Below are 13,016 nucleotides of genomic sequence, written 5' to 3' on the forward strand. Positions count from 1 at the left end.
CTGGAACACTGCAGCAAGCTTGAGACAGATGTTGGTCGGGGAACAAGGAGGTGTGTTGAAGTGGTAGGCAACTGGAAGCTTGGTCTTTTAAGCAGACAGAACAAGTGTTCTGCGAAGCAGTCACCCAGTCTGTGCTTCCTTTCTCCAATATGGAGGAGACCGCATTGGGAGCAGCGAATGTAGCGCTACTTCACCGAGAAGATATTTTTTTTAGATTAGATTAGATTACTTACAGTGTGGAAACAGGCCCTTCGGCCCAACAAGTCCACACCGACCCGCCGAAGCGTAACCCACCCATACCCCTACAATTACCCCTTTACCTAACACTACGGGCAATTTAGCATGGCCAATTCACCTGACTTGCACATCTTTGGACTGTGGGAGGAAACCGGAGCCCCCGGAGGAAACCCACGCAGACACGGGGAGAACGTGCAAACTCCACACAGTCAGTCGCCTGAGTCGGGAATTGAACCCGGGTCTCTGGCGCTGCGAGGCAGCAGTGCTAACCACTGTGCCACCGTGCCGCCCACATATGTTTTGGCCTGTGGATATTTAGGAAGGAGGAAGTAAGCAGACAGGTGTTATGCCATCTGTTGTCACCATGGGACTGTTTGGGGGTTGGTGGGCGGGTGGATGGATGTTGGAAGTGAAGGAGGAGTGGACCAGAGTGTCCTGGAGGGAACAGTACCTGTGGAAGACTGACAAGGGAGGGGAGGGGAATATGTGGCTGGAGGTGGTAGAAATGGTGATGAATGATCATTGGTACTCATACTCCCAGCCTGATCGTTATCTGCTCCTTTCTGTCTGACTGTTCTTCTCTTTGGGTTAAATCTGCACCTATTGTTTACTCTGTATCCCCTCCACCCAACCTATTTTCTGCATTTTAAAAACAAAACTCTAGCTACTATCTGTTCTGAGGAAGGGTTACTGGATCCAAAATGTTAACTCTGACTTCTCTCCACAGATGGTGCCAGACCTGGAGAGTTATCACCAGCACAGTGTTTGCAAAATTCTGCAAATTGTCTGGAGAGACATGCTAATATCATCAGCCTTTCCCAGGATGATATCCCCAGAATTGAGGCAGTTGCCACATATGACCAACTTGAATATGACACAGACTTGTGAAACAAGAGCTCTACTCCAAGCTACACAATGGTGAGCAATTGTTCGGATGGCAGAGAAAATGCTATGAGGACGCTTTGAAAGCCTCCCTGAACAAATTCATCATCCCCACTGATGTGGGAGTCATTTGCCATGGAATGTAAAAAGAGTGCGCAGATTCCAGAGCATCCGACACACCTGCCTCATAAGTTCATAAGAGATAAGAGCAGAATTAGGCCATTTGCCCCATTGAATCTGCTCTGCCATTCAATCATGGCTGATATGCTTCTCACCCCCAGCCACACCCTCCTGTTCCTGACCACTGGCTGAATTCAAGTTGGTAAGTCTAAATGGTGTGACTGGGGCTGAAAATGTGTTGCTGGAAAAGCGCAGCAGGTCAGGCAGCATCCAGGGAACAGGAGAATCGACGTTTTGGGCATAAGCCCTTCAGGAATCCAGCATCTGCAGACCTCACTTTCTCCCTAAATGGTGTGACTGTCTCCTGAAACACAGCATCCAAGTAACTCTCTCCCTCCCTGATGTGTTGCAACGTTCAAAACTCCAAATTCAGCTCATCAACTCTGAGCTGGAGTTCGACAAGCAACCAGCATTTTACTACAGGTGTGGTCACTGGGAACCACAGTAAGGTCCACCAGCTCCTACGTCATGCAGGACCAGCACATCACCTGACCTTTCATCCTTATTTAACTAGTTTTGAATTTAAAAAAAAAAATCAAACTTTTTATATCTCTGCTTATTATCTCAATGTGAATGAAAGTTATAACCAATAATTTAACAAAGATTCAATGTAAACACAGATTCAAAGTTAGCAGCTTTCCTATTACCCTTCCTATGACATCACTTTTCAGTTCCTCTTTAGTCAAAACACTCAATCAGAAACTCATATCTTCCCAGGCTGCCCTCCAGCTCGTTCCTGCTCAGCTCTGCTTCTGAAGTGAAGGCCGCAGATCCTTGAGATAAGTTCTGACGTCATTTACATTCCCAGGCCGCCCTCTGGCAAGCTCCTGCTCAGCTCTGCTCCTAAAGTCAAACCACCAAACATCACCTACTCCACCTGTGGTAGAGTCTGCAGGTTCAAAATTGCATTGTTACAGCCACTGCAGAACCCACCACCCTTTAGGGTGGAAGCAAGTCAATGAACCACCTTCTGTGTTTGTAATTTTTAAAAAAGTTTGCATCTCATGTGTGTCTTAAATCTTTCTCTTCTCCCGTTGAAAATGTGCACCTTAGTCTTGAAAACCCCTTTTCTAGGAAAAAGACAACTACCATAACTATCTGTCCCCCTTTATTATTTTATAAACTTCGATAAGGTCTCCTCTCAATCTCCTACACTCCAGTAGAAAAAAAAATCCCAGCCTTTCTTTATAATTCAAACCTTCTATATCTGGCAACATCCAAATCTCTTCTGAACCCTCTCTACCTTAATAATATCCTTTCGCTAACCGAGCAACCAGAATTGGACACAGTATTTTGAAGATGCCTCCCCAATGTCCCGTACAACCTCAACATAACTTCCCAGCTGCTATACTCAAAAAGACGGAGCAATGAATGCAAGTGTGCCAAATGCCCTTTTGGACCACCCTGTCTATGTGGTGGATGTGAGTACAATGTTTAAAAGACATTTAGGTAAGTACATGATTGGGAAAGGTTTGGTGGGATATGGGCCAAGAACAGGCAGGTGGGACTAGTCTAGTTTGAGATTATGTTTGGCATGGACTGGTTGGACTGAAGGGTCTGTTTGTGTTGTATAACTCTAAAACCTTGAGGGACTGCCAAAGAAGAAGAACATATTAAATCAGGATTAAGGCTTATGGGGGGCAAGGCAGGAAAATGGAATTGAGGATTATCAGATCACCCATGAGCTCATTGAGTGGTGAAGGAGACTCAATAGATTGAGTGGTCTACTTCTGCTCCTATGTCTTATGACCTGAAATCTCATCTCTCTTCAGGAAACTCCTGCTGTAGCCCTTTTTGCTTTGTCTCCTCCATCAAAAGAAGGCTACTGAGCTCTTCAAGCCTGTTCCACTGTTAAGTGCGATGGTGGCTGAACTATAACTCTTATCCCATCATCTTGTTGGTGAATAAAATATCAATCTGTTTTAAAATGAAAAGTCAATACAGCATCGATTTCCGAGCTTCTGTCACTTAATGTTTGAGCCATTGTATGATATGTAACTTCCCAGCTCCAGTCCAAAGTGTGTAGTGTTTGTTCAACTATTGAACATAGGTTGTGCCAGTGCTCTTTCCTGTTTCAAGTATTTATGCAATTTCCTTTTTTAAAAATATGCAAAATGGTCTCTACCCACTGCTTTTGGCTTTGAAGAGTCCTTTAGAATATAAAGGTTAGCTTGCTTTCTCTCCATGGAAGCTGCCTCACCTGTGATCTCCAGCTTTTTTTTTTGTTTTCTCTTCTGGTACAGTCTTCCTTGCATTAAAAAGCAAGTTTTACATTAGAATAGCACCCTTAAAGGTCACCAAACATCTTAAAGCATTTAGAACCAACATTTTTCTGAAGTGTATTCACTATTATACTGTACTATTAAAAAACATAGCAAACAGCAAATTTCCACAAATATCATCATGATAATGACCAGATAATCTGTTCTTGTGTTGTTGATTATGGATAAGTATTCTTCAGAGCACCAATTCATTGAAGTAATATTGTGAGAACTTTTGCATCTTCCTGAGAGATAGTGAAGCCTGGATTATCATTATGCCTGAGAACTTACAACTCTTAACAGTACAGCACTCCTGAGGAACTGCACTGAAGTGTCAACTTTAATGTTAATGTTCATGGATCGCAGCTTCAATACACACCCTTCTTCGTCAGAACAGAGTATGCTATTTACTGAGCCAAAGCTGGCATTTTAAACAAAATGCTGCATAAAACATTTTTCCTAATCTTGTCCCTATAGTAAATTGGTGACTTCTTCACTGAATTCCCTAACCAGAGGAAGTAGTGTTTCCCTATCAATATTTCAAAAAATTGATAGTTTGAAAAACTGAATCACCTGTTCTAGCAGGAATGTTTTTCTAATTGTAAAAGTTAATGTAATGAAATAACATTCAGGCATGACTGCTAAGTGGAAAGTATCATGTGCATCACACAAGGGACAAATGATCACCATCTCCAACAAGACGGAATGTGTCCATCTCCCCTTGACATTCAGTGGTAATAAAAAAAATTGAATCCTCCTTAACATTCTGCATGTTCCCTTTGACCAACAATTCAACTAGACAGCCTGCATAAATACTAAGGATTCTGGATTAGAGTGTGCTGGAAAAGTACAGCAGTTTAGGCAGCAACCGAGCTTGCTGCCTGAACGGCTGTACTTTTCCAGCACCGCTCTAATCCAGAATCTGGTTTCAGCATCTGCAGTCATTGTTTTTACCTATAAATACCAAGGATACTAGCACAGATAAGAGGCTGGGAATTTTGGGGCTGAGTGTTTCATGCTCTGCCTGCTCAAAGCCTGATCACCATCTACAAGGCACAAATCGGGCATAGATGGAAAACCTGTTTGGTTGTGTGCAGCTCCTCGCTCACGAAGCTCAACACCATCAAGACAAATCAGTAACTTAATACATCCCATTTACCAAATTAAATATCTACTCCCTCCAATGCTAACTTTAGTGTATCCTATTTACAGATACACTGGATGAGCTTGTCGAAACTTAATCACCAGCACCTCCCAGAAAATGAATTCAGAAGGGACATGGGAATGCTATTACCTTCAAATTATACACCATTTCAACTTTGATACATAATATTTCTTAACTGTTGTTGGGTCACAGTCTTGGAACGTCTGATTTATAGTAGTGTGGGAATTATCTATCACATGACACTGCAGTTCAGGGACTGTCATGCCTTTTGTGTAATGGGTGCACAAAATTACACACTGACCACCAATTTACATAAATTAACATTGCTTCTTTGCTTGTGAATGCCATGTGACTATTCATAATGACTCCAAAATGTGACTTGGTTGAAACTTGTATTTGAATCCCATGGTGTCTATGTTCTTTCATACCTTTAATGTCTTTTCCCATTAAGCATATTATCCTTTTGCATTTTGTCTCTCAAAATATTTCACACATTAAACTGCAGATGCCATTAGCCTACCCATCCTGCTAATCTGTTTGTGTGTCATGAAGTAATTTGTAGTCCCCTCACTGTTTGTCATACATCCTACTTTTGAATCATTGGCACATTTAAAATGTGTACCTTATGCCAATGTCTAAATTAAATATGTAAAAATGTTTAACATATACAAATAAATAAAGTGAAACTAAGAATGACTTCTCAGCTACATCACTTCCTACTCTTCCCCAATCGAAGTGACACTGCTTTACAACATTTCTCTGTTCTCTGTCTGTTAGTCAATATTCTATTAATGCTGCTATATTTCCTCTGACACCACCCATCTGAATTTTTAAAATATGTTTCTCCTGAACATATCAAGTCACACAGCCCTGGTTTGGGGACAGCAGAACCATCTCCTGTGCAATCCTTCAGAAATGAGGCTTGGCTGCCAGTCTTGACAATGTCAGGGCTAAGAACTTGTTTACCTTTGCTGGAGAGTTTATAAATAGAGGTTCTAGGATAATCGGTCAACCATTTATGCAAGAGGAAAAAGAAAAAATTCTTCACTTAGACATTTGTGAACCTTTGAAATTTTCAAGTCCTCAGAGCTGTGGATACTCAATTCTTCAATATGTTCAAGACAGGGATCGATGGAGTTTGCACATTAAGGGAATCAAGGGTTATGGAGATTAGACAGGAAATGGAATCTGTGTAGAATTTCATCCATGATCCTGTTAAGTGGCAGAACAGGCTTAAGGAACTCTATGGAGGAGATCCAAGATGGCGGCAGTCTGAGTGGTCTGCTGTGATGGGCTTTGTGACATACCCCCAGGCAAGGTGGACCTTTATCCCCTCTTATCAACCACACCCAGGAGAAAAAAGTATTGATTTAAAATTACTGACTATTTGGAGCTGCTGAAATCGTCTGGGACAGATTTAAGACCTGGATGAAGTCCAGTAAAGGAAAGGGGCCTAAAGGAGCACAGCAGACAGGCATTCCCCTACTGCATGGATGCTTGCAGCCAGTGCTTAGTCTCCCAGGACTGCCCCTTTGGATCCAGCAGAACAGCAGCACTTAGTTAAACTCAGAGAGTGGATTGAAGTAGCAGTTGAGCTACTGTCTGCAATGCTAAAAAAAGCATGAGCAGGAAATCCAGCTGCTGGACTGAAGACTGGAGGCAGTGGAGGAGAGAACTGCAGCATCGGAGACTTTAGCAGAGGTCTCGGGAGGAAGAATCTGAACGCTGGAAGACCTGGTTTGGATCCTTCAGGATCAAGTCGATGACCTGGAAAACAAAGGGAAAACTTACAGATAGTGGGTCTTCCGGAAGCTTTCTGCAGGGGTGGCTCCCGAAGTTCCTGGGGTTGGAGTTGGAGCTGGGCCTGGTGAACATGGAGCGGGCACACCCAATTGCAATTCGCAGGTCCGGGCCGGACCCGAGCCCTTGTATGATCCTAGTGCAACTCCTATACTATTGAGAAAAACAGTTAATAGTTGAAACAGCAAGAAGATTGGGAAGGAATTCACAAGCTTTAATGTATAATGGCTCAAATATAATGTTTATTTCAGGACTTTTCAGGAGCCCTGATGAAGAAAAGGACATTTGGTGATGTTAAAAGAGAATTAAGGGACCTGAACATTCAATATTCCTTGAGGTACCCGGACATGTTGCGTTTTGCCCATAGGGCAACTTTGACTCTGCAGAAGAGGCGAAGGACTTTGTGAAGTCTTTGAAATGAAGGACTTGAGGTGGGAGGGCAGTTGCAGGGGAGGGGACATCATTGTGGACAATGGTTTGGGTTTTGTTTTATTACTCCCTTTCTACTTCCCTCTCCCCCTTTTTTGTGGTTATTGGTTTGATATGTACAGTTTTGTTGTAAAATTGGAATAATTTTATATATCGGTCGGTTGGGTATTATCTAAGGTTCTTTTTGTAACTGCTGTCCTCTTGGTTTTATATTGGGGGTGGCGCTATCTGTGGCGAAGATGAGTGGAGGGGGGTTGGATATCCATTGTTAACTTTCAGAATGTAAATAACAAGTTTTCTTCATTTGTGAATTGCCTGGGGCTAGGACACAGCTTCAGCTAGAGGTGTTAAGATGGTAGGAAGGAGTGGGAGGGGTGCCCCCTATGGGTAAGGGGGAAGATCTTGAGCGAATTGGGTGTTATTTGGGTGTTTGTTTCTGTTAAATGTAGTGTTTTCTTTTAGTTGTAGTTGTTTTTATAGGAATAGTTCTTAGACCTCATAGAGTTAATATCTTTGTAACTTGTCACACTTCAGATAAGTTCCCTCCTCCTGGGAAACCACGGGCTGCCCTGGATGACCATGGCTAGTGATTTGTTCAGGTGGTGCACCTGGAATATAAAAGGGAGCCATTCTCCTATTAAAATAAAGAAGGTCTTACCAAGCCTCAGGAAGGAAAGGGTGGACATTGTCCTGCTGCAGGACATGCATCTAACTGATAAGGAACATCTGAAACTGCAGCAGGGGCATTATGACAGGGTATGTTTCTCATCCTTCAGCTCTAAGAGTAGAGGAGTGGCTATACTTATAGGAAGGAACCTCCCTTTCCAGGTAACAGAGCAGACTAAGGATGAACATGGGCAGTTTATCATTCTTAAAGCTCTAATACATGGAGAAGAATACAGTATTTTGAATGTATATTGTCCCCCGGTGCACCCACTTAAATTTCTAATTGATGCAATGGCTAAATTAATGAATCTTGGGGTTTGCCGTATGATTATAGGAGGGAATTTTAATTGCCTAATAGATCCACAGATTGACAGGGTGCCAAAAGGCCTGGCAGGTACACCTGCGCAGTCTAAGTAGTTGGTGAGCATGTGTGATGAGTTGGGACTAGTGGATGTCTGGAGGTGTCTCCATCTTAATGGAAGAGACTTCACGTTCTATTCTAACCCACACAAGTGCCATACGCGAATTGACATTTTTTTATGCCAGCTGACGGTTTGGACAGAACATTGGCATTCAAAATTGGGAATATACCTGTTTCGGATCATGCACCAATGTATTAAATGTTAAAATCAAGGGTAGTGGAATGGATGCACGTCAATAGCGCATGAATCCATTTTTGTCAGGGGATAGTAAATTTATTGAATACATTACAAGAGAGTTCAGAGCCTTTTGGGATATTAATTCAGGTACGGCTAGTAATCCAGCAATGCTTTGGGAGGCCACTGAGGCATATTTACAAGGTCTGATCATTTCATATTCGACAAGAAGATAGAGGTAGAGGGAGGAGCAGCAACGGATGCTGGAGGCCTGGCTGAAGGTAGCTGAGAAAACATAATAGACCGTCATTGGTTAAGCCTCAGTGGGTCACAGCTCTCCCGGCTGCTCCAGACTCCATGCACACACAAGTGGCTAAAAGGTCTTCTTTGCCAAACAGAGACTGTTTGAATTCGGAAATAAGCCTGGTAGATATCTGGCTTATATGACTAGAGGAATAAGACTTCCCAATCTATTATCTCTGTTAGGGAGAAGGCTGGTGCAAATACTTGCGAATTGAAGAAGATCAATGTTAGGTTTAGGGAATACTTTGCAGAGCTGTATTGGTCTGAGGGGGATGAACACAGTACAATGGGAATGCAGTCCTTTTTGAAAATCTGGACCTCCCCAAAATAAGTACAGAGCAGGTTTCCCTTTTGAATGCGTCTTTAACGGTACAGGAAGTGCAGGAAGTAATAAGGCATCTCCAGGGTGGAAAACACTGGGGCAAGATGGATTCCCAACTGAATTCTATAAGGAATTCATAAACATGTTAGTGGAGCCACTTCTGGGGATGTACAAATATTCTTATACACAGGATTGTCTTCCGCCTACTCTTAGGGAGGCTAATATCTCCCTCATTTTAAAGAAAGGAAGGACCCCAAAGAAGGTACTTATTATAGACCAATTTCGCTGTTGAATGTAGATTTCAAAATTCTATCCAAGGTGGCTCAGGTTGGAGAAGGTCCTGCCCCATGTTATGAAAGAAGACCAGTCAGGTTTTGTTAAGGGTCTTAACTCCTCCAACAAAAGTAGGAGAGTACTGAATACAGTACAGGTATGCCAGCAAAGATTGATTCCGGGTTTTGTGGTCTCCTTAGATGCAGAAAAAGGCGTTTGGTCAGATTGAATGACCGTATCTATTTGATGTTCTCGAGCATTTTGATTTGGGGGAATCCTTTGCCAGATGGTTGGCAGTCTTGTATAATTGTAAGGCGGCAGTCATTACAAACGGTATTATGTCAAATAACTTTAATATTAGAAGAGATAGTCGATATGGGTGTCCTTTATCACTGGTGTTATTTACCTTGGCAATTGAACCATTAACCAAAACTATCAGGAGGGATCCTGAAATAGTAGCGCCAAAGATGGGAATGGGGGAGCATAAGATCACCCTATATGCTGACGACGTCCTTTTACTTTTAGCCAATCCAGAGAAGTCTGTTCCTCATATGGTGGTTTCTCGGGTTACAAGATCAATTTTACAAAATCGGAAGCCATGCCGGTAGGGGGATTAGTGGAGGTGCCTAACCTGAATAGCCCTGATTAAGATGAATGTTCTTCCTCGAATGCTGTACTCCATGAGAATGCTCCCATTGTTGTTACCTAGACAAGTGTTACAGAGGCTCAGTGGTTGGCTAGGGTCCTTTATTTGGTGCCGCAAGCATCCTCTGACTAAATTCACTAAATTGCAGCTTTCGCAGGCTGAGGGAGGGGTTGATTTTCTGGATTTGAAGAAATACCAAATTAGTGCTCTGTTAACATATGTTGGTGACTGGGTATGGGGGGATTCGGAGTCGATTTGGCTTGATATTGAAGCCTCACAGTCGAGATGCCCCCTAATTAATTTATTATTTATGGACAAAATGAAATCTGTGACCCAGCAATGCAATAGTCCAATTATCTTAAATATGGTAAAAGCCTGGAGGATAATGAGGCAAGACGAGGGCAATTGGGTCTAAGAGTTTGCCATTTACCCTGTTGGTGGGTGTCCAAGGATTTAAACCTGCGACAATGGACTCTGGCTTTAGGCATGGGAGAATAAGGGAATCTTCTGTCTGGGAGACATATTTGAGGGGGAGGTCATGATGTCATTTAGTCAGTTAAGTCAGAAATATGGATTGTCTAATAGGGACCTTTTCCGATATTTCCAGATAAGGACTAGATACAGAGGAAGACCATGCTCCTGATTTAATGTTACAAATCAAACGTGGAGAAAAGAATACTACGGTGTACAGGTGCTCTTTCACTCAGTACTTTATATCGTTTACAGAAAAATTGCGCCCTGCGGGATATAGAAGGACACTGTAGGTTGAGAGTTAGGAGAGGATATTTTATTGGAGGTATGGGAAGACATCTGGGGAAATGTAAGGAAAATCTCAGTATGTAATAGAGCGCAAACCATGGTTTTACACAGGGCTCATGGCACCAGAGAGGCTAGCTAAGTTCAAGAGAGGAGTATCATCAGGGTATCCCAAATGTAAAATTAGTAAAGGCACTCTTACACACTGTTACTGGTCCTGTTGTAAGATCCAGAAATACTGGAATGCTATAGTAAGGGAGCTAAAGGTTATCCTGGGGATTGAAAATTAATGTGGATCCGGTATTTCTCCTTTTGGGGTTGCCAAATTTACCCTGTCTGGAGGAATGCAGATTGTGTAATATTCTGACCTACTGTGCGAGGAGGAACATTCTGGTGAACTGGACGTCAGAAAAACCACTAGGTCTTATTTTTTTAAAGATTAGAATGGATTAGATTACTTACAGTGTGGAAACAGGTCCTTCCGCCCAACAAGTCCACACTGACCCACTGAAGCGCAACCCACCCATACCCCTACATTTACCCCTTACCTAACGCTACAGGCAATTTAGCATGGCCAATTCACCTGACCTGCACATTTTTGGACTGTGGGAGGAAACCGGAGCACCCGGAGGAAACCCACGCAGACACGGGGAGAACGTGCAAACTCCACACAGTTAGTCGCCTGAATTGAACCCGGGTCTCCGGCGCTGTGAGGCAGCAGTGCTAACCACTGTGCCACCGTGCCGCCCACTTATGGGGTGGCATAGGTTAGTGATGGAGCATCTCCCCCAAGACTACCTCACAAATATGGTGCACCATAAATGGAGCAGTTTTACAAGACGTGGCGGCCCTTTTTAAATTATATTGATGCTGACTTATCTGCAATATTAATCAGGGCTGTGATATAGCAGTGGGAATCAGTATGGGTGCCTGTAGGGCTCTGGGAGGAGAAGACTGGAGGAAAAAGAATACGGAGCCTCAGTGAAAGTGTGATGAATGAGATAGAATAAAGTAGTGAGATATTATTTACATTATTTGAATTTAGTTTAAGTTAGTATTTATTTAATATGTTTGCAGTTTAAGTAGATATATTTGCTCTGGTAAAATAGTAAGTCGTTTATTAACAATGGTACTGTTATGACCTTTTTGTACTGCCTTTTTGTTTCTGTTTTGATATTATTCTTTTTCTTTGTACATAAATGTTTTGTATCAGGTTTTCAATAAAAATATTTATTTTTAAAAAAAGGAACCCTATGATCTATTCCTGTTTCTATATTTATTTTCTTAGGTTAGGCTCTCTAGTTTGCACTCAGCCTGCTGCAACATGATGTGGAAGTACCACTGTTGGACTGGGGTGGAAAAAAGTTAGAAGTCACACAACATCAGGTTGTAGTCAAACAAGTTTATTTGAAATCACAAGCTTTTGGGTGCTGCACCTTCTTTTCACCTGATGAAGGAACAGCATTGTGATGCAGGCCTTCACCTGCATTGTCATTACTTTGATGGATAGGCTTACAGAAGAGATTGTTCAAACTTGGAGATACATAGCTGTCATTTTTCTGTCCTGTACAAACACTGAACAACTCAAAACTGGTTGACTGTATGTACAAAACACTGTTGTTAGAAAGGGAAGAAGGGGGAAATAAAGTGAATGACTATGTAACAAATGCATTGTTTATCGGCTTTCGTGTGATCAAAAGTTTTTTTTTTGTAGCAGATTGAATAATAATGATCAGGGCTGTTTTCCCTGGAGCGTCAGAGGCTGAGGGGTGACCTTACAGAGGGTTATAAAATCATGAGGGGCATGGATGGGATAAATAGACAAGGTCTTTTCCCTGGGGTGGGGGAATCTAGAACTAGAGGGCATAGGTTTAGAGTGAGAGGGGAAAAATGTAAAAGAGACCTAAGGGCAATATTTTCATGCAAAGAGTGGTGTGTGTATGGAATGAGCCACCATCAGACTTGTTGGAGGCTGGTACAATTATAACATTTAAAGCATCTGGATGGGTATGAGTAGGAAGGATTTAGAGGGATATGGGCCAAGTGCTGGAAAATGGGACTGCATTAAATTAGGATATCTGGTCAGCAATGTCGATTTAGACCAAAGGGCCTGTTCTATGCTGTCCACCTCTCTGACTCTTAAGTCAATCTATATGTAGTGCAACCAGAAAAATGGTGAACTGGGAAATCTATTGCCTCCTGAACACCAGGCCAGTGGCGTTCAAGTGAGACTTTTACAGGAAATCAGATATGACCTCCACAAGGCCATTAGAGATGTCAAGAAGCAATACTGGACTAGACTAGAGTCCCACGCGGACGCCTGCTGCCCCTTGTGGCAAGGCCTACACGACATGCCAAGATGCAAAATGAAGCAGAACAGAATAACGGATAAAAACACATCCCTCCCTGATGTGTTCATTGCTTTTTATGTTCAGTTCAAGCGAATGCCAGTGAAATGGTGTAACCTGTCCCAACAGCATCAGATGCAACTGTTCCCTCA

The 13,016-nt window shown here is 42.5% G+C and overlaps 1 protein-coding gene across 3 annotated transcripts in view; it reads left to right on the top strand.

Moving 5' to 3' along the window:
* als2b (alsin Rho guanine nucleotide exchange factor ALS2 b) overlaps positions 1-13,016 on the top strand; it is a 150,771-nt gene that overhangs the window by 3,354 nt on the left and 134,401 nt on the right. For all 3 annotated transcript variants that reach the window (XM_087988788.1, XM_087988787.1, XM_087988790.1), the window contains exon 2: positions 965-1,155. The gene's annotated coding sequence lies outside the window, so the exon portion shown is untranslated. The remainder of the gene's footprint in view (positions 1-964; positions 1,156-13,016) is intronic.

Source organism: Chiloscyllium plagiosum, unplaced genomic scaffold, assembly GCF_037043375.1.
Source record: "Chiloscyllium plagiosum isolate Xiang-an unplaced genomic scaffold, Cpla_swu_hap1 HiC_scaffold_7, whole genome shotgun sequence".
Taxonomy (NCBI): Eukaryota; Metazoa; Chordata; class Chondrichthyes; order Orectolobiformes; family Hemiscylliidae; genus Chiloscyllium; species Chiloscyllium plagiosum.